General features: G+C 35.0%; 1 protein-coding gene across 1 annotated transcript in view; it reads left to right on the top strand.

Moving 5' to 3' along the window:
• KCNH7 (potassium voltage-gated channel subfamily H member 7) overlaps positions 1-23,064 on the top strand; it is a 240,203-nt gene that overhangs the window by 101,808 nt on the left and 115,331 nt on the right. The gene's annotated exons all lie outside the window — the stretch shown is intronic.

Below are 23,064 nucleotides of genomic sequence, written 5' to 3'. Positions count from 1 at the left end.
TGACGTGCAATAAGGCAGATGGTTAAAACAATCCCTTTGTAATAATAGTTCTCCCCATGCTAGGTAAATATCACAGTAGTAGTACAGTGTTACATCAGACAGCAAGAATTGCACTTGCATTTTATAAACATTTGGACATAACTCATAGGCTTATTACCAAGCAGCTGATGTTAAAATACCTTTACACAGTAATTTGAAATGCGCATGCAGAAAACACCTACTATTTTTAAGATGTCCCATTTGAAGGCTACATGTCATACCAGCTTTTTAATACCAAATTACACCAACTGCATGGGCAATTTAGCTCTCATGTCAAAACTAAGGAAGCTGAAATCACAGACTTTCCAGCAATTGGACAACAGTTAACCATTTTATGTTTCCTGTAAGGATTAGTATTTCTGTTTTACGAGTAAGTCAAAATACAGTGAAATAGTATTATCTACCCATACTTCATAACAAAATACAGACGCAGCAATGCCATTCATGGAACTTGACTTATTGCATCCAATATATGTCTGTGGCACAGAATTTCATCAGAAGCAGGAAAAGTGTTTGCAGTGAGTTGAAAAAGGGCCCAAATTTGTAGGATAAGAAATATCACTGAATAAAAGTAAAATTATTGTGTTTTAATATCTGCATCTGAAAGAGATAAATACTTCACTCTGCAGATATTCCTGAAGCAACAAAAATTTGAAAGCTAACTTCCAACAAGAATCAGGCAACATTTGCTTTATATACTGTTTCTGAATACAGACTAATTGCAATAGAAGATTGAATTTAATAGTAATTTTTATATTTTATATTATTTTTATTTAACATTAATTATGGATGCAAATTAAAATTGTAACTTGAATTATGAATTGTAACAGGAGGGTATGGAGCCAAAATTAGGAAGTATATGGTGGAAATCTTCAAGTTCCCCAGTGGAAACAACATTTTGAGAAATGGGTTTATTATTGTCCTAACTAAATTCTGTGGCATTTAAAAATAATATCTTTTATATGGAAATTAAATAAAGGGGGTTTTAATTAAAAAAATAAAGTTGAAATTTCCAGTCTGGTATGTAAAAGGTATTTTAAAAGTATAAAGTACACATAATAGAAACTATGACAGAATCAAATCAAAATTGACATCTTTTGCCTTTGAAATTCCTGAAAATTATTTTGAAAGTAATTTGTCAGTTTATTTTCCTTATCTATTTAAATAGTATGGCAGAGTGAGTATATTTATCACACCATGTGATTCAGCAAAGATTATTATCTGCACAGAAGTAATATCTGGCTAAGTATTTAAGCGCCTTAAACACTTCTGGTTTATTATTTATTTATTGTAATATTTGAAGGATGATCATGAGATTTGGATTTCATAATCATTCTTTGAAGAGAGTGGTTAAGTAGAAGTAACATTCAAACATGCGGAATCATAAGAATAGGCTTTTTACTTGATAATAACAGGCAAACTGGCTTTATTCACAACTAATGTTTGGAAAAATAATATTCTTCTACAAATAATTGCATCCATATAAGCCAGTGCTGCTATTTGGTTTCAGATAAGAACATTCATTATTCCTTGTTCATTAATCTTTATTTGCTGTTTATAATTCATTATTCTCTAAAGCTAATGATTACTTTCATCTGAGCAGGAAGGGAAAAATGTTATACCATAAAACATCGTTCACTCATGAGAAATAAGTATTATTCAATAGATTAAACAAGCAGTTCATCATCTATTAATTTATAGGTAATTTATTTGTTAATACTGAAGCATTACACATACATCTTCCAAAAAATAAAACTGAAATAAAATTAAAATCAGAAGCTTCTGTACTGAAAAAAGAGGGGAGTTGATTATTTTGCCCAGATCTGCAGGGATATCAACTGAGATGGCAAGCTGAGATATAGGTTTCTATTTAACTCTCAAAATCTAGGTAGTAGAAGTTTAAAAAGCAAGCATTAAAAAAATCATTTTTGTGGCAGAAATAGCATTTGGGGGGGAGCAGGATATTCCATAATGGTTTTTAATTTGTTTTGAATAAATTAAGTGGAACAGAATTTCTCTCAGTATTTTAAAACTCAACTAGTTTAAACTCTATTCCAAATGGTTAAAAAAAAAAAAAAAAAAAAAAAAACCAAAAATAAAAAACAAACACAAGAAATCTTATTTAATTTTATGGCTTCTATTCCAGATACTGGACAAAATCTAGCATTGGCAATGTTAAATTGAAATTATTTAAAATAGAGTTATATTTTTAAACCCTGTTTTATCTGACTAATGAGACTTTTCTAGTTCACACTTATATTTGTCTATACCAAGTCCTTTTCAGCAAATCAGAATGTAAGCCAATACACTGAGAAGAAAGAAATGCAAATAATAAATTCCCTACTCAAAGCTTCTCTGACCCATGCTAGTCCACTCCTACTAAATATTTATATCTTATTTTCCCTGGTATTCATGTGCCGCTCAGCCAGTGCTGACTGGCTTCCATGGGCGTTTTGCTTATGAATTAACAGCAAAGAGACCCCCAATGTGGAGACATGACTGATCGTACATAATAGTTCCGTAAGTAGAGATAAATTAGACAACTACATCAGTTTGCTTTTGTGATGCTCCATCTGTTCAGATCTGTTTATTTTGCCGAAAGCAAAAAGCAATTTCCACCAGCAAAAGTGCTGCAACTTTGAGAAACAAATTGGAAGACCACAGTGGTAGGCAAAAGCTGTACATTTAACTGCCTCTGGAGGACACATGCCCAGACACCATATTAATCAGGTCTTAAGCTTCTGCTATAGAAACACAGTCTCCCATTGTTGGAACTTAAATATTTTTTTTACTATGAGCTTTAGATCCTTAGTAAAAATAGATTTTCTTCAGCATTTCAACATGACTGGAGAGGCTTTTACACTGCAGCTCATCCTCTCTTTCACATGTATCTATCTCCCCACTGGTCAAGGGTCTGCCTGAATTCTAATGAGAACTTAATTTCAGAGTTTATCCATGTTATTTTCCATTAATTAGGATAACTCTGGACAATGAAAAGTCATCTTAGTGATTCCCATGACAACAACCTTTCAGTTACCAATCCTGAGCATATGGCTGGAGTAAAAGGATGCTTTAGGGGGGTGCAGCACCAGTTGCGGGAAGTCAAGCTAACCTTGGGGATGGTCTCTAAAACTGCTCTAACCAGTGGAGTGTCCCTAAGGCTGGGGGGTCTTCAAGCCTATTAATTAGTGCAAAAACTTCTCCCATTTAGTCTAGTTGGCAGATTACTCCAAAACTACTTTCTACATGCAAGAAACTGATTTTGCTTCAGTTGTCTTCCAGGATAAATGCAGCAGAGAGTCCGGTGCTAGGAATTTTTGAGAAGAGGTTGGCCAAAAAACATGTTTCAGGAAGGACTAATACAATTGTCACAGATAACTTCATCTAAAGATACAAGCAAATCATGGTTTACATGCAAGGGAAATATCACGTATTAGACTGACTACTATAGCTGGAAACAAGAGGTAAGCCTTTGGTGCACAAAATCTTTTAGAAGATGATGTTGAGTCTGTCCTAAGGATGCAATGGGTGCCCTGGCCCTGTGATTCACTGATCTATAAGCCTATGACTCTGCAGTTCATATGCCTTAAGAAAATGCTTCATAAAGTTATACCTTTCTCATTGTGAGCATAGCAGCTGTCAGCTGGACTGCAAAGCTGGATAGGGCATTTAGTAAAATACAAGCTTGAAACGAAAAAATTCTTAGTTTTTAGCCAAGAACTGTAGCAGACCAGTATCCTCAGTGATTTAGGCATCTAATGCTGATCAATTACTTATATAAGCTTATCTTTGATGATTTAATGTGTGGGTGAAAGGGGATCTGCTGTTAAATTTTTCCCAAAACACAGTACTCTTATGAAAACATCATATCTGATCTTTAAATATGTATTGAGGGAATATAAATACATTTTCTTTTCCCCCATTACTGTCAGGTTATTTTCTAATTGGTGATCAGCACTTGTAATTCACAGTGAGATTGCTGTCAATAAAAATGTTTAACATCTCAGGACTTGGCTCTGAAGTAGTGAAAACTCTGAAATGTTATTGAATTAAATGATTGTCCTGGATTTGTCATGATCATCCAAGCTTCCATTGTGATGGAATACCTGAATACATAGTACATTCCTGCAATCAGTGTTGCATTCAATCTTTCAAATAGCAGACACAGAAAACTTTGGCTGAGAATACAATTAGTTGTATTAGTTAATTTGTGCCTTTAATATTATTTTTTTCTGATTTAAGAGGGAGCTGGCATAAAGCACAGTAGTCTTGCTCTATATTTTTTGTTGCAGAAATAAAACTGCAACACACTTTTCTGAAAAAAGTTTGGAACCCCATTTACAAAGGTGAGCATAAGCAATGAAAAGAATCATAGTGCATGACTGCCTGCATAGCAGGAGACCAGCCATGATGATGCAAGATGCCCTTCCAAATGTTTTAAATATATTTATCCTAACTCAACATCTAACATCTTAGTTACATAAAACCCCCTTTATTTCACTAAAAATAAGAAATAATGAGTGGCTATCTACATTAGTGTATATACGTCTTTGTGCATATAAAACATAAACCGCTTTATCTTGTTGCTTTAATTTTCACTTTGCTTAAAGAAAATAGAAGCTTCTTTTATCATCTTTGAATGTGGTATACTCAGTCTTTAAGTTTAAAGAGTTAGTGCCAGCAGTACAGAGTTAATAGCCATGTTAAGTTATACTAGCCTATTGCAGAATATTATCATGTTGAATTTCTGTGTGAATATTATGCCTATGAACTAAATCTATTCTGACATTTTTATTTAATAACCTCCAGCTCCAGACAGGTTAGGTGCTATGGATTAGTCTTACCACTTAGGTAAAACAGAACCAAAGGCAGAAGGTCTCTATTACCATCCAAAGCCAGCACCTGTATGTGCATATCTGTATCAGTTGCCTGTGCCTAACTTTCAACACCAACTTACTTTTAGTTGAACTCTGACAATGAATTTGATATAACTACAGTTGAATGGATTGCTTATTTACAAAGCCCTCATGGGATGTGACAGTTAGAAATGTAATTTATTTCTATACAAGGCCTTCAAAGTTAATTTATCTACAAGAAACTTTAAAAAACTTTTTCCTGTAAAATGTCAGTTCCAAAGTCTGAGGAACAGAGTACTATACAATAGAGTTGGATTAAAAAGGACGGTCCATCCTCTGCTTCCCAGACTCACAAGACTCTTTTTTATTTTTCTTTTTTTTTTTTTTTTTGGCAGTCTTTAACTCTTCAGATTGCAAGAAAATGTATCCTGACTGTAAATTATGCAGCTATGCCTTCCTGAATCCACTCAAAGAACAAAGCAATAGCCAAGAGAGTAAACTACTCCCATTTACTTCAACAGGTGCTGACACAGAGGCCAGTGATGGCAATTTAAATGTTATTGTTCATCCAAGTAAATATCCACTGTAAATAAGAGAAAATATTGCAGAGAACTACAATAGAGAACTATACAAAAGCTAAAGATCATCCTAGATTAAAACACTGAGAACATCAGTTTGTCAGCCTGAATATTGATTAATCTTATTCAATCACATTAAGCTAACTCAGATGAGCTATGATTGAAAAATAAATACAATTCTGACTGTCAACACAAGAATACAGACAAGCCCATTGTGATCATTAATTTTGAGTAGCTTTAATATCAGCTAACACATCACACAGGCAGGAAAGGGGCATAATGGGTTTGTTTTCCTGAAGGACAAAGCAGGTTGCCAGATTTGGGGAAATAGAAATGAACTAATAAAACCTGGAATTTGTTACTGTAATTGCCTTTGATGGAGCAGTTTTTTTCATATTCCAGAATAAAAAATTGAAGAATTCGCACCATATTCCATTGGGCAATAGTGCCAAAATGGGTTTGCATTCAAGTTATCACAAAGTGCGTACAGAGACAAGATTTGTCAAAACATTTTGAAATGTGTGATGCTGTCTTTAATGTACGTCAAAGAGGTATTGAACTATGAAAAATAAAGCTAAAAAACATGGGCACAGTTTGATGTGCTAAAATGTTGCATACATATCTAAATGAGTCTATTAAGTTGATTCTCTGCATGACTGTCACAACCAAATATAATGTAAATAGCAGTTATAAAAAATCTCTAAAAATAACTAAAAGCCAAGATTTGTTATAATAAAATCAGAATGCTGGGATTTAAAAGTATCTTCTCTTTTTCTTCAGTCACAAAGATTCCCCATTCAAAAAGTTCAAAGTGAATAAAAATTGTAATTTACAGAGGTAATTTGGAAACTGATAGCATAATCTTTGTCATTTATTTAACATTTCCCGACTCATAGTGTAGTCTTTTTAAGATGACAAGATATGGTAACGGTATCTGAATGCCTTGTCATTTACATCTAGTCTTGAGATACAATTACAAATAGTATTCTATGTCTATTTTAAAACATTTGGCATGTTTGACTAGCATTTTTCATCCTTCTTTCTGGTCAGAAAGGTCATCACTGTGTAACGGTGTCTTTTTTCTACCATCAAGATAGAAAGCAGTTGGAAGTGTTACTGGTTTTTTTTTTTTTCTGGGACTAAAAAAATACATCTGATTACAAATTATTTCTTTCTATGATGCAGAATTTAGACTGTTTACTACATACAAGTGAACCAAGAATATCAATACATGACGTATCAGAGAAAGTTTATACTTTATATATTACTTGCAAGAAAATTAGAAGTCTATAGGGAATCAAACTCCTTGAGGATATAATTCTAACTTTTCAATGGAAAAAGTAGAAAAAGAAAATTTGACTCAGGACTGACTTGCAAATTAAGACTAATTATCAGAATAGGAATATATTTATAAACTGACCTAAAAATAAATTTAAGCCAAGTGCTGAATACCTACAGGAACACACTGAGGTTACATTCCTAAAGAGACCCTCTAGGACAAATAGATACCTCTGATATCTCAGTGTTGGTCCCCAGAACCCGAGGAGGCTGTTCTGCTTGCTCTGTCCCAACATGATAAAAACATGATATAAACTATTGTTTTCCTGAAGATAATGGCTCTTGCTATGCATATTGAATTGTGAATTGAACTAGATTGAATTGCGGTCTGAAACTTTTTGACTGTTTCATACTATTCTCCTTATGTTCTTTATTTCTGCATCTGTCTTGTATGCATCCTGGCATAATATTGCACCATGAATTCTTAGGGGCAGATGCTCAGCCATAAAACATCTTTCTTAAGCTCTTCTAGCTAGCAAGAAGTAAATCACACTAGAAGGGAAGCTTTAGCTTCCTCTTGTACAAAAACTTCTTGAGTAGCATAAAAGCCAGGCAAGTACCCACCTTACATGAATTCAAAATAAAGCACGTGAACAGACCATTGCAAGAGCAAATGGAGTCATTTGGGTTGATTTTGAATAAAGTGAATCAGAGTTATAAATAACTTGGACAGAGTTATTTGGTCAAGCTTGTCTAAAGCATTGCTGGAGAACCTGTAACTAAAACAAAGTCCCATATTAAGTCCTTGATATAACCTCTAGGAATACTGGAAAAACTTTAATGCAAATTTCATTTTAAAAATAAGATTCTTTAGTGGCAGGGTTACTGGATAGTCCTATTATCAGTCAGAAGAGTAGTCAGACTTAACTCTAGTTTTGGCATGGATCTTCAGGAAACAGGTATTTCTGGTTACGATATCACTGTCTCTTGGAGCTGCAGCAAAAGATCCTGCCCCAAAACTATGTTAGTCCAGTTGTTTATATAGTGCTTTCATAGATATTAATATTAATCTGCCATGAAATTTTCAGGATGATCAGACAGGAATTTCTTTGAAAATAAGTCTGCATTTGGTTAGATCATGAAAATGTTTAATCACCTGTAAGTGTTTTCATTTCGAGCTGCACTAGAATCTGGCCGTAACTGTTATATGATTCTCCTTAAGGTACGATTGGAACTTTGTACTGAACCTGTCTGAAACCATTTGAGAACCACTGTAAATTATTAATGAAAGAAGGAGCTGCCAAAGAACACACAAACCAGGTTGTCCATAGAGGCAAATCCTCAGGCTTTGAAGATGGCCATGCTTGTCAGCTGAGTCCCACAAGTTATATATTTTTAATGGATAGTGGAAATGCAAAATTCTTTTGTGTACGGGGTCAGGAAAGTGCAGTGTCTGCCCATCTTATTTACAAGTAACATCTTTTTTAATAAAGAGATTTTGCTTTGACAAGAGGTAGCATTTTCAGAAGATAGAGCAAATCATTTTAGTAAGCAAGTCTGTATTTTCTGTTTCCTTTTCCACATGCAAGCATATGTGAGCAACGGTTTTCTGTAACGTAAATAAGTTTATTCTTATAAAATACATAATCACAACATAATTCATATTTGGAATTGCTTTTCAAACCTTTGAAAGATGATGAGTATTTATTTCTAATTTAAAATTAATTAAATATTTCTTATAATTTATTTTGTCTAAATTTGTAAACTCTGGATCCAGAATCTGGCTCAGGACTATCTTGTGCTGCTTCTTTGTCACTAATTCCTGTCAAAATGCTACATTCTACACAGTCATAGACAAAGGAGCAATGATATGAGACAGGTGGTTTTATTCGGAAAATTTAGCAATATTTTTAAACCAAATATACTCTGCATTGGCTCACCATTAAAAGTTTTAAAGACTGTCACAAAATGATAACCATGTGATGAAACTACTGATAGACAAGGAGTATTCCTGAAAATTTGTATTCCACTCTAACACAGAGCTTTGTTTCTATTCCTTCTAAAATTGTAAACAGTTACACAGATATGACACATTTACAGCAAGCAAGCTTAGCACATAGGTCAAGTCAGCCCTAGAGGCAAGTACATGCTGCTGTTTATAACGTACTAAATCTAAGAAAGTGAACATGTTTGGAGCCTTTTTGATGATTAATGATCCTTGCCTTTCTCAGTTAGAACATTGCTACATAGCTGAAGGAGAGTGTTATATTTTCATTTTCTCAGATCCTTCCAGTAAGAATAAGGTATTTCCTTTGCAAAAGAGGAGCAGCAAAGGACCTGCTGCAGAAATACAGCCAGATACAAGCTGCAAATGTTTCACTTACTGTAGAAACAATATGCAAAAAAGTTATACAGCCAAGCAGGCACATACCATTTTGGGAGAATAAGCAAAATAGCCACTTAGGTGAATGTGCCTAAAACCAGGAAATGTATGGAGTATGAGATGAGGAATGGATTCCTTTTAGAATAACATTTACCACATCTACTTGCAAGCAAAGTATCCTTTTCAATAACTGAAATCTTTTACTTCAGCGAGCAGAACAGAGAGACCAAGGACCTGGAGCTCTTTTATGAAGGTCTATCCGGTAAAACACTATATATAGGTCTGATTATTGAGGAGTAAAGGTCAGGCTTTGAACTACCTTCTGGCTTTTCTCCCAAGGCTAAAAATACAACCTATCCCAAGTGACAGAAAAGATTTTCAATCGTGATACCCATTTATCTCTTCTAAGCCTGTGATATTTTCTTCAGATCAATAAATCTATATTTAGCATCCTAACAGTAGAGAACAAAATGTGTGTTTACTGGAAAATAGTTGCATTTAAATGCTTAACTAAAAGTGGCAATCAGATACATTCAAACTAGCATAAAGATAATACATATACAGGAGCTTGAGCCTATTTCTGTGCTGAATGACCTTACTAGCTTCGCTTAGCATTACAGGTAATTTAGGATATGACACTATGACTCTAATGACACATAGGTACTGTTACAGTTCTTGACAAATTTCCAATATATGAGACAGCTAACAGTTAATGACTGCCTATCCTTTGCCCAGTACTAACTGCTGCTAGCAAATATTCTTACTGTATAATGTAAAATGCAAAGGAAACATCATTTTCTTAAATTTAGCAGTACTGTTTGTGACAGATGTATTAATAATTTAGACTGCAGCAGTTCTCAAGCACTGTATTACCCAGTTGTTCACTGATTATTTTTTTAAATATCTATATATTCCATAGGTATGATTATCTGACTGAGAAATCATTTATGAACTAAAAAGAGCAATTCAAGAATTCATAGGTGTGACTAGTAATTTAAAATATACTATTTTGAGGGAAAAGCAATCTAAAAAATCCACAGTAATTCTCCATATTCCAAAATTTCTAAGCATATCCAGTTTAGAGATCCCACAAATCGGGAGCTTCATACCATGGTATCTTACAGTTCTGCAGATTGAGAGCTCACTCTGAGCCTCAAGAAGGAAATGAACAATTCCTTGCTGTGCAGCAGGAGAATTAATCTGTAAGTAGTCTGTGTTAGGAGCAGCTCACTTCTATTTATTCTATTCTAAATGGTGCCATGGCTTTAGCTACTCGTATGCTCCTATATGCAGAAAGGGAAGCTGTGGACTTAGAGATGCTGCCCTTCTAATCATATATAAACTGTAGCTTCTAAATGACAGCAGATTCTCCATGGCAATCTCAAAGACAGTAGACATGAAAATAACTTTCTTCTCAATTTTTCAATTATTGTCACTTTTTTTAGTCAAATTTTTGCAGAAAAAAAAGAATATTGCAGTCTGAACAGCAGTGATATTGCGTAATTCAATGCAGATACATTTAATCATCATTGACACACTGATGGGGAGGTAGATGGAAATAACCATTGACTTGCTATTAATACAATAGCAAATGATAAAAATAATCCGTTGAGTTTATAAAAAGTATTGGAAAGAATGGGAAAGCTGACTGAAAAGCAATTTTAGAAGGCAATTCAGCTGCAACTGGAATGTTAAAAGTTGAAAGAACTTTGATGCCATCAAGTCCCACCTGCTTCTATTGCAGACAATCACACCAAATAATCTGTTGACTAAACTAAGTTCCAACTTAAATACAGTTAGGTTTTTTGCACCAACTGCTTGAAAGGCTGTTTCAGAATTCAATTATTTTAATAATTATGTACCTTTACCTAATTTCCAGCTGAGATGTGTACTTGAGCCATTAATGACCTTTTCTTCCATTGCTGGTATTGACTTTGGCTCAAATATTTCTTATCTCATCCCCATATGTTTCCATGCAAGACTTCTCTGCTCCCTTAACCTTCTCTTCATAAGACTACATATCAGCTGTTCTTAGCAAGATAAGCCTCTCGTTCTCTTGGCTACCCTTCTCAGCACCTATGCTGGTTTCAGTTTAACTTTCTTGAACTTGAGTTCCCAGAATGGTACTTATTGTTTCACATGAAGTGTCAAGAGTGTCTTGTAAAGTGGCATTCATATGTACCTTATGAAATGCATTTTAGGATCTCATTTGTCTTTTCCACAACTTGTTTCCTAGTTAGCTGCTAGATTTGAGTATCACCATAATCAATTTATGTTGGAATATATTTTCTGTTCATGAGCAAAATCTGGACACGAGCAAAATACTTCACAGATCTAAAAGCTCTTCCAAGATTATAAGATCCACTTCTAACACCACTCATTCCATAGGTGGCACCAGTATATATTTGTGAATAGTTCTCCAGTGCCATTTTGATACCTATTTAAGTGAGGTTTCAGTAATTGTAGCACCCCTCTTTACACTGTCATATCTACTTCATTGATGAATGCAGGAAGCTTCATAAATGTAGATAAGGTATTTTCCAGACATTTTGTAATTAGCATTGCAAGATGAGCTATCATAATTGCTTGCCTGACAGTAGTTTCTCATAATTTATAATGTCTTGATATATAATGCATATCCTGTAATGCGTTTCAACCAATCTGTAACTATCACAGTCAATCATCTTGGGACAGTGTCACAGTATGAGCTGCTTTTAAGTCTATAGCAATTGTTCTGTTTCAAAAATTTGTTGTATTACAGTAAGTAGCTTTGTTTTAGAACCAGGCCTGCATCAACCCTCCAGGATTTCACTGAATAACTTGTTTGTCCCTGGCAGTCCTTAAAGGCTAGGCATCAATGAAAGCAGTCAGATTAATTCAAAATATACACTTTTCTCCCATTAGTGAAACATGACTGATGTCAACAGCTTTGTTATAAAATGAAAGTCTTACACTTGCCTAGAATGCAGTTGAGTTCAGGTTTTTAGCTGAAACTTTCTGACACCTGTTAATATTATCATTTAAGGAATAGCAGCACTGCTTTGGCCAGAACAAAGGTAACCATAATGTCGGCACAATGGATACAAACAGCTGAGGCAAAATTCAAGCTGGAGCTTTCTATTGCTTGATACTGCCAAAGAAATGCCCAGTGCTGGCAAAAGAATTGCTCTGTATAATCTATTTAACAAGGTAATTAGCAATAACTGTTTCTGAAAATGAATCTGTAACCATAAACAGCTTGTCACTGATGCTGAAAGAATGAGTCTTGTCCTCAGTCTGCTTCCAGTGCTTATTCTTGACCCCATGTTACCCCCTTACACAATGGGATGCATGTGTCTCCAGTGATCTGGTATAGGGAGGAGAATTGAGTTAATATTAGCCAGCCAAAAAACAGTTTAATTTTAGTTCATTATGATTTCACAGAGCCACAGACTCATCTGTACTTGCACAAAGGAAGGGATTGAAAAGTGGAAATTAGCAGTCCAAGACAGGCCAGGACTGTTTCTGTTCGCACTGATGTAAAGCTTCTGCAAAATTTAGCTTTTAGTTGCACTGACTCAAACTGCTGTTCATATAGATAGTGACTGATCTTTGAAGTTGTTAACACTGTAGAGTAGACAACAAAATTATTTATGGAAAATCTCTTAGTAATTAAGATACTTCTGAAGATGAGAAACTCTATTAACTACCAGCAATTGCTAACCAAGTACTCAAAATAATGATCGTAATTATAGTATCTAATACTTTAAAAGTTCTTTTTATATAATTTACGAAAACCTCACAAATGTGCAGCACTTACACATTTCACCAAATGTAATTCTTTTCCTGTCCACATTTCTTCACTGCAAGAATAATTTACATTCTGAGAAGCAGCAGCCTGAAGAACTCAGTACTTACTTTCCTAGGCCAAAGGAAACACAGCCAGTCAAACACTCTCATGCTGCATCTCCCTGGAAAATGTATACCACCTTTTTCTCATTACTAGAACTGCTGGGGACAGAAATTTCATTCCAGTCAGGATTGTGAAAGTATAGAATGCACCTTTATTCTGGAAAAAAAAAATGAAGCTGGAAAACTTATACTTTCTGGGAAGAAAATTCTCCCTCAAAATTTTCAGCAGTCTATCCAAAACTCTTTCCTTGCATTTTAATGTTTTTTGGTTTTTTTATGCTGAATAGTATCGTCTTTTGTGTATGCTCCTTTTAATTCTGAGCAGAAAAATTCTCATCATTGACTCACAGTACCCACCCATCACCAGAGAAAAACAGCTTTATGATCTGATCTAGAAGGGATCTGGAAGGCAAATTTCCCTCACTGAAATTGGCTGGGCCAGGGTGTTCTAGAGATGTAACTCTGAAGAATTACAGTGAGTCTTAGATGCCTAATTACCTAAATAGCTCGATGAATCTGAGCTTTATTTGAGAAGAATAGTTACAACTGTTGTGACTTGTTTCTCCGCAATCTTTTTCTTATGTCTTTATCCTACACAGTTCAACCTACTTTCAATTTTTAACACTGTTTCAAGGTGAAAAAACACTTGGAAAAAAAATATGGGATTGATCAAACTTTCAAAGATTTGCTGCTATCTTTAAAATCTCTCAAAGTTGCGCTGAAACTAAACAAATCTGTGCAGCTTTTACACGAAGTCATAAATTATTTCAACCCAGGATGCCTCTGTTTCACATACAGACTCATGCATTTGACAGTGATTTTGATAGCAGGGTATTCCAATGCTTTGTCAGTGTATATGAATGGCTTGTGCATTCTGGAAACCTGAAGTTTGTTTCTCTCCTTCTTTCACTGTCACTCTCCTCCTTTCACTGTCACCAGTCTGTCTACTCCTGAATGGCTGCAATTTGTACTGGCTGACCTTGGGTACTGGTTTCATCCATCTGTATCTCCACCATCCAATCTTCCCTCCACTTTTAAATGTAGCAGGGGAGACAAACAGGATACCTAAGAGTGGCCCTGGAGTTTTGCAGTACAAAACTGAAGTCAAAACGTATTTTAAAGAAAGCAAAAATGACACTGGATGGAAAAAATGCAAATCTAGGCTAACATGGTGGCAATAACATGAGATAAAACTGTTAGCTATGGGATAAAAGTCCTGATAAAAAGAAAAATCTTGTAGTCTCAGTTTGTGCATGTCTGCATGTCTGTCTTACAAACAGACGTCTCTCAGCCCTGCAGCATCAGTTTCAGCAGTGGATCCCTCAATCATCAGATTTTCTCTGAAAGTTCTCACCAACCTAGCACTTTGTCAGCATTAGCTAGTGTAGCAATTGTAGCCATGGAGTCTCTCATTTTGCTGTACAGTGCAGTTCTGAGCACTGAGATAAATCACAGTGATAAGACGCAGGCTGCTGCTCTTCAGTTGCAACTCACTGATGGAGCTGCTCCGGCACTAGAGCTAAACAGTTAGAAAAAAGTTAAAGAAGCATCTTGCTCCCAACTACACATCTTGGATTATTTTGAGGTTCCGGCAGAAAAAGAATTCATTTCCATTCCACGCAGGAAATTACTATGCTTCATATTAAAACAACAAAAAAAGTCTTTTCGGTTTCAATGACTTTCAGTGACTTTTTTCTTTCTTGCACAATATCCACTGTGTTTATTTTGAAATAAGACCTAATACATTTTAGTTGGGTAGTTATTTTTCATTGTCCTTCATTTGACAAGAAACTAAATGCTCTTGCCCTATTTTTGTACAACATTTAAATAAAATAAAGTCCATTTACATTAATTTTCTTGTGGCATACTACTGCATTTGTTTCTTCAGTATTGTGCTTCATTTTGTAAGCCTCCTTCCCCCAAGCATCTCTGTAATTGTTTGCTGTTGATAATACTTCTGGTTGTACTTGAAGATGCTATAACCAATACTTCCTATATTGAATTAAGTAATCTTATGGTTAATAAAACCTTATTACAATAGCCTTTATTACACCAGTATATATTAGAGATAATCTAGTGAAAATATGGCATTTAATTTGTTAGCCAGATTGAGTATGTGTCTTCACTGAAGCAGTATACTAATAGGCAGGAACAGCTATAAATACATAGTAGTTTGCTATCTAATTTTCTTCAACTTCTGTAGCAAAATAATTGAGATTCAGATACCTAATTGCCATTTCTGTTATTTAATTCCTCCTCCAATATGCCTTTGGGGTCCTATTTAGATACTAGGGTAGATGTGAAGGTGGACAATGGCAGGCAGATGTTAAATGGGATTTCTTTCTGTCATTCAGCACCAATGGCTTCTGAGTAGTTATATGGACAGCCTAAAAGGATTCCAAATTCCATTTTACTTACAAATACTAGTAGAGTGGGTTTTTTTAAACTTTTCTATTGTTGTTCTCCTTCTGTATAGGCTTTTACAGGTAATGAACATGTAAACTGTGTCAGATATATTTCATAAAATGTTTCACAAAGCAGTTATAAGAAGCAGCAGCTGCCAGATGCAAGTAGCTAATCATGCTGGTATAAAAAACCTTTCCCATTAAAAAAAAAATTGCTGTCTGGATACAGTTCATCCATGATCAGTATTTTAGGCGCTAAAGGTGATTGCTTTGGTGAAAGCTATTTGTATACTTTAACCATATTACAAAACTAATATTTAACAAGTAGTTATTACTTCCTTGAATATCATAAACTAAACCAGCTAATGCAAGCATATAGTTTCAGAAAAACATATGTTGGAAAGTAATTCCTGTATGTACAAAACTGAATAGAAAAGATCATTATGTATGCCATGTGAAATCATCGTGTAATGCAAGCCTTCCAGTGATTTACTGCAAGTCTTAGCTGGTATATTTGTAGACAAATCAACTAACAGTGGATCTTTTTCCACATAAAACTACATTTTGCCTTTATACTTACTACACTAGGAGCTATTTAAATTCAGGCCCTAATGGGGCATTTAGAGCACTCAGTCTTCACCTAGACTAAGGGATGTGATGGGTAGAAAACAATGTAATTTCTTTCTTGATCTGTGGAAGCCAAAGCATTAGTAAGGAGGCAGGACCAGGCCACTGCGTGTCTGGGTCTGATCTCAAAAAAAAGGAGTAGGTTGCATATATACTCATGGTTTTGTTACTAAGCACTCAGTATAGCTCATATAAGTCATGACTGTTTGTTTTGGACATTTTAAATAATTACCTGAGACATAAAACAATGTCAAAACCATTCAACCTAAGTATTTTGATAAGAAGAATGTAGAGCACTTCTATATTTCTAAGCAAAATGACTCAGCACAAAACCAGATTTGCTAGTTTATCAATAACAAAAACAGTAGAATTTCCTGTTATTGCATAAAACAGAAAAAGAAAATAATAATGGAGTAAAGTGGGACAGAATCCTCCTAAAAATGAATAAATTTGTGGTTGGTAGCAGTAGCTGGAAGCACTGTCTCACAAATGATGTATTGTGACTTTTACCAAACCATACTTCCCCATGTCTCTCTGTTGTTAAACACAGAGGAGCTGTAAGCAGCTGGAAACAAAACAGGATTTCATATCCACTGACCAGTCAAGCAGATTTTTCTTAGCTATCACAATAATATATAAAAAAAGCAACCACTAGTGTAAGCAGGAAAAATATTCATGTTTTCACAGTCTGAATTCTTTCCCATTTCCAAACAAGACTGTAAAATGGCAAAGGCAAAGAGCTGCTGAAGGGTTAAACAGAACTAAAGGATGGCGACATACAGTCACATATGCTTATGTATATTCAGCTCAAACCATCTGCTGTTTATACGTGGAAGCTGCTAAATATGATATTGCATCATAGCAGACATTCTTGGGGGCAGGATATTGACTGTTCAAGACCATTAGAAGAGGGTCAAGCGGTATAACGAATAAGGAAAAAATAATACACAGCATATTTAAGAATTTGAGAGAACAGTATGGTACAAGAGCAGTCAGATCATTTTACCAGTTAACTACCAGTCTCTGAACTGTCATTACTAAACTGTAATGAGATGTTCAGGCAAACTCTCCTTAGCTATCTACACCATTCATGAAAATACCTCTTCTAATTAATTTCTAAGTTTTAAATGCTATACTGTGAGCCCTTTCCACTGAGGTGATATTTTTTAACTTTCAAAACTATCTATCAAGGTAGTGGGTATGTAATTTTAAAGGTTTTGTTAATACCTTGTACTTTGTACCAGCATATATAGGATTTTGAGAGGCTAACTACTGTTATTCATTCTATGAATATTTTATTTTCTAACATGTCTCCAACTTTTCTGGAAGAAAGACCAGTATATACTTTTGTTCTAAAATTCTCCCTCCAGTCAAGGTTTAGGACTTAGTCTGACAGCTGGAGAACTATTAAGGAAACTGTTTCTAACTCCATCTCATCTAGCAGATGAGAAAATTTATCAGTGTAAATGATTTGCAGAATAATTTTCATTTCTTTGTTCAGCATTTTTGGAGGAAAAAGTAGATTGCCGGTGCTATCATTGTTGCTTTTCAGTAGCATGACCATTTTTCTCACATTGGCAGAAAGTACAGATGTTATGCTGTCCCTTAGGGGACATTCTGTCCATATAAAGAGGCAAAATTTCAATGTATCTTGACTGTGTAGAAGAGTCTCCTTGTGTTTCCTGAGGGTGTGAATAAAGCTGAATATTTCTGGCAGATGAGAATTGCAAAGGAAAAATAATAAATAATGATATATTAAATAGCGGTGGACAACATAAAACAGCCCTGTGTGATTCAGAAAAGGAATGTAGACATTTTGTATTTTGCTGCATGACAATCACAGATATGCAGTATTCTGCTCCAATGCAGGCACAAAAGTATGAAGAGCTCAGGACTAGAAGGATTTATACATAATTGAATGTTTACTATGAAAATGTAAATTTGTCCTTCTCTGCATTAAGTATCATGCCAGCTCTCACAAAATTAGGTACCTGCCTAAGCCCTTTCAAGGGTACATTTTAGTTTCACACCCACAGCATTCTAAGAAACTAGAAAGAACTCTGCCTCTGACATGTGAAAAGAAATACGCATCAGATATACAAGTCCAAAGCATTCTAGCTGCAAACTGGAACAGAACCTGTACAGTGGACTTGAGCTCTGACAATAACACTTTATTTATAACTGAAAAACAGTGACACTGACTCTTCATGTAGTCAGGAAAAATAGGCAACAACAAAACAGAAAAAAAAAACCTTACAAATTTTGCTCCAGGGAATAGGATAGGATTAGTGAGATGGGTAGAGTGCAAAAGCCCTTCAGCAAAGTATTTTATTCCTACCTTCATTTCTCCACCTTCTAGAGTATTGCATCAAGACATAACCCATGTGATATTTTTGCAGAAACAGGTCTGAAGATCACAGTCTAGCAAAAACTTAGTCCTCAGGTGTTACATATGATTCTCAGCATTTCTGAACAGCAACAGTACTGTATATCACTTATAGGGCTCCTAGATCATATCTGGATCTATATAAATGTTTTATCAAATAATACAATATTAATTGAATACACAATTTCATTAATAAATTATTCCCAGAGATTCTACAGAATGCTGTACATGACTTCCATTACAAAGTTTATGTCTTCCCATTTATGAATGCTTAATTATAAAATAATCTGTAATATACTAATCAATTGCATATATAAATATCTCTGATAGTAACATAAATTATTAGAAAAAGTAATCTATTATATTTTTATGTTATTTATAAATATCCCCTTTATTTAAATTTTTAATCAATTTTCAAAATTTGCAGTAACAAATTTTGTAACAAAAAAAAAACAGTAACAAACAAAAACATATATGCACGTATGTTACCTTATATTAAATACATTAATTTAGACTGTGCAAGAAATACACCTCCGAATTTTCTAATTTATAGGTTTCTAATACTAGTCTTTGGCTTATGTCATCTGCTTTTACCAACTTCAATATTTTATGGTATCCTTTCACCTGCAAGTGTATTTCAACATTGTAGTTCAGATGATAGAAAAAAAAATTGAAATAGTGAGTCTTTTTTTTTACCCCAAGATCAGTATAGCTTTAGTCTACACTGTGGGCAGCATATAGTGGTCTTTGTCTTCTGACACACTTTGACTTCAAATGTTATATACCACTGTCTTTACAAGACATAAATACACACTCCCATCAAGTCGGGTAGACAGGTGAAAAAAATGAAGCTCTCTTGCATGCCAGTATCTATTTGTGAGATTATGCTACTGAAGGGCTTGCATAGTTCTGCTGCTCAGGCCTCCTGTTTTAGGAAGGCATTGCGTGCAGAATTCAGCTGTAGTTCCACATCTGTAATATTACTGACATGAGTAGTATTTTAGTCTTTGTCAAAGCTTGGCGTAGGCTAGTGCTTCAGATATCACTTGTGGTGGTCACAAATTTAGAAAGACACATATTTTATATTGTAGCAAAACTTAGAGAGTAACATGAACTGCAATTTGAATACTAACATTAATGTCACCAAATGACAGAACTTGTTAAAACTAAAATCTTCCATCTGAGGGCAACATATGGAAATTTAATTTTATTGAATAAAAGCTGATTCACTGGACAATCAACTACAGACTGAAGCCCTCTAAACAAAGCAAAATCTTTATGCTTCAGACACAAAGGTTAGTGGGCAGAAGAAAAATGGACAGATCACTAGCATTAAGGTCAAGGAAAGCATCCTCTCTCTCTGTCAGTAACAGTTTTCATCCCTCTTCATGATGAGCAATCTTTGTAAAATGTTAATTACTCAACAACATCCAGACTGCACTTCCTGAAACAGGAATGTGTGCTCAGGTAAGGATGCTTTCCTGAACATTATGACAGGATTTAGTTACACTGAACTAGACGCTTTTCCCTGCAGAGGATTACATTTTTTATATAATTCTTGAGTCTTACAAGCCTTATAAAAATGCTTCACAGAAAATAAACAAGCTTGGTTTCAATGACTTGAGTAAGACTTAGATTTCACCTCAAAAATCTAAGCAGCTTATGCAGGGGACTTTGTTAAATGTGGCCTTTACTATGAAAAACAACCCAGCTGCTAAAATGACCTTCATATTCTTCTGAAGTGTATCATTACTCGGTGTGATAACTCTGAGGTGGCAAAAGCAGAGCCATTCAGCTGGGACTTCACTAGGCTGGTGTAATAGGATCTAAGGGTCCAATCTACACAGTCATTATAGTTTGAATGCTAAAAATTTGCCTTCAATTTGCCTTCCGTGCATATGAAAATCATCTTTGTTCAGCTGTTCAAAACTCAGACATCTCATGCTAGGTATCTATACAGAGATGAATTCCATTTACGATTTCTACCATTATGGCTGAGAGAAGAATTTCCTCCTATCTAATAGTGATGTTTGGGTCCTTAGTAGAAAAAGCAAAAAGGCAAATCGGGCAAGAGGCAATTAAAGACCTCTATTGTAAACCACTGGAAGAGAACAACTATATAATGTAGTCTAATGTGCTGATGATTAAAAACTTGCCATTGAACAAGAAAATTATTGTGTTAAAATACATTTTAACAGCAAGTGAAGGCCAGCAAGTTCCTAAGTAAGGATTTTACTACATGCTTTCTAACATCTTAAAGGAAGCCTCATGGGCAAGTAATATTCTTTTCAGATTCTTCAGGGAAGGATAACCATGAAGGCATTGCTATGGTCTATCGTACCACCCCTCAAATACTTCTCTAGTGTGAGTTTAAACAAGGAAAAAAAAGTAGGCTACAAAATGCTTCATTAAAGTAACATTAATTTGCAATAGCAAATTCCAGCAAAGCATAGAAAATGAAAGTTGGGCATGCTGGCATGCTAGCATGCTAACATGACCCATGGATGGATTAGCAGAATATATTCCTAGCTGGATCAGAACTGACTTTTATTTTCCAGACATAATTTGATCTTGATTAACGCTTACCTTGGTTTGGGCAATAGGCTTTGGCAGGGAAGAGAGGAATTTCTTTTCTTTCCCGCTGACTTTTACAGACAACTCAATCTGGAATGCTTGCTAAACTTCCCTTTGAGCCTGAAAACTGCTGGCTTTCAGGACACGTAGCGTTCCTACTCTTTTTTCTCATGTCAGATTATTTTCTGCTTCCATCCACCTCTTCAGTTCCCTTGCCAGTTATGGTTTAGTGAGGTTAACCTCTCTGATTTTATTGGGTGTCAAATGGCAACACAGAGTTGAGAGGGAATTTCAGAAGTCCATTGCAGTAATAGCACAAGATTAGCCAGAACACAAAACAAACCTGAACACAGGAACAATAATATTGTACAACTTCAAAAGTACATGGATGAAGTGCATTCACTGAAGTGAAAATAATTTCTTCCTTCCAAAGAGTGTATATACTCATTCTAGAGTCATACTGTCGTTGAGTCTTTCTGACTTCAGAGTTGGCCAAGAAAAGGGAACAGCCTGAGAGTTTTACAGTGAGAGAATTTTCACCCCCACCAAAACTGTTTCCCTAATTGAGGGATGTGAATTTGGACACATTATTTACAACTGTACAGCACAGGTACAACGTACTAAAATCAGTATTCTGCAGCTAGTCTCAGGTATACAAAATTAAACCTGAAGGAGGCCCAAAAGCACAGTGCAACTCCAAAATAAAGTTTACCTAAACCAATCTAATTTAAAGCTTTTTGGAAAGGAGAAAATTAAGGGAAAAAATTATTGTTAATAAAGAAATTCCAAATGGATACTTTCCCATTAAGAAAAAAAATTGAATCAAATCTTTGCAATTATATCAAATCATTGTAGATGGAATTATTTTAGTTTTCTCAGCCATTGGAAGTTTGGTTGGTTTGGGGTTTTTCTGAAACAGTTCTATAGTACTTTGCCTAAGTCTAAGAATTACCCACTTTTAAGGTATCATGGGAAATGCAGCATGGCCAGAGAATCCAGCAAATACAAGGAGGGTATACCATAAATGAACTATGAATTACATCTGGCACTGTAGCAGTTTAGTATTTCCTATTTGAAAGATTAAGTTTTCACAAAAGCAATTTATATTTCTTTCTTTCATTTGGTTCCCTTTCCAAGGAAAAGTCAAAACTTCTCTCCAGACAACTTTATGAAAATTCTACATTAGTCAAAACTCTCACAGGAAAGTATTTCTGTAACAATTTTTCAACCAGACCAGCCCTTAGCTCAATTTGGAATCTCAAAAGTAGAGATATAAAGCAATTGTGAAATTGATTTTGAAAATGTACAGCATGGGTATGAAATTCTCTCTCACATTTGTACAGATCAAGAGCGACTCATTCTAGATCTGTTAGTGAAAAGAAAATCAAGCTCATCTTTTGGACACAAATTAATTTTGAATTAAATTTGAGTTAAAATTTCTGCCCCACAGACAGCGGCAAACTTGGTTTCATATCTCTTTGTCCAGGGGCAAAAAGCCTGATTTGCTTCTGAGTTAAGGTAGCACTACAATTTCCTTATACGCAGATTTATGGGGATATATGGAATGTCCTGTAAAGATAAGCAAAGTGATCAGAGTAAGCACATAGAGCTGTACGCTGAAATTCAGATACTCTGCTGATCATCATGACACAATGACATTCCGGGTGGGTATAGCCATGATGCTGGCTCAGAAAGTGTGCCTCACACGGCCGTGGTGCTGCAGCAAAAAGGCGGAGGGCTTCAGCTGCCTTTCTCTGCCTCTCTCAGAGTCAATGCCTGATGTAAGCAGAAGTGAGAGATGAGGAGAGCACTCCTAACAAGAAGTTTTTCAAAAGTAGAAAAAAGCCAGGGCAGGAGTTCCCATTTGACTTCAAATTACATGTTTGTACAGATGGGTTTTTTTCCTAAATATTTTTTCCAAGTCTTAGTTAATTTCTCTTATACACAAGGAGCTTAGCAAATATTTCAGTTCTTCCACTGTCACTTCTGATATCTGCACAAAGCATATTTTAACTGAAATGTCTGAACAATATAAAGGTAAATAAAG

The sequence above is a fragment of the Egretta garzetta genome, unplaced genomic scaffold, assembly GCF_000687185.1.
Source record: "Egretta garzetta isolate BGI_Z169 unplaced genomic scaffold, ASM68718v1 scaffold16, whole genome shotgun sequence".
Lineage (NCBI taxonomy): Eukaryota > Metazoa > Chordata > Aves > Pelecaniformes > Ardeidae > Egretta > Egretta garzetta.
This window is presented reverse-complemented; position numbering and strand designations above follow the sequence as displayed.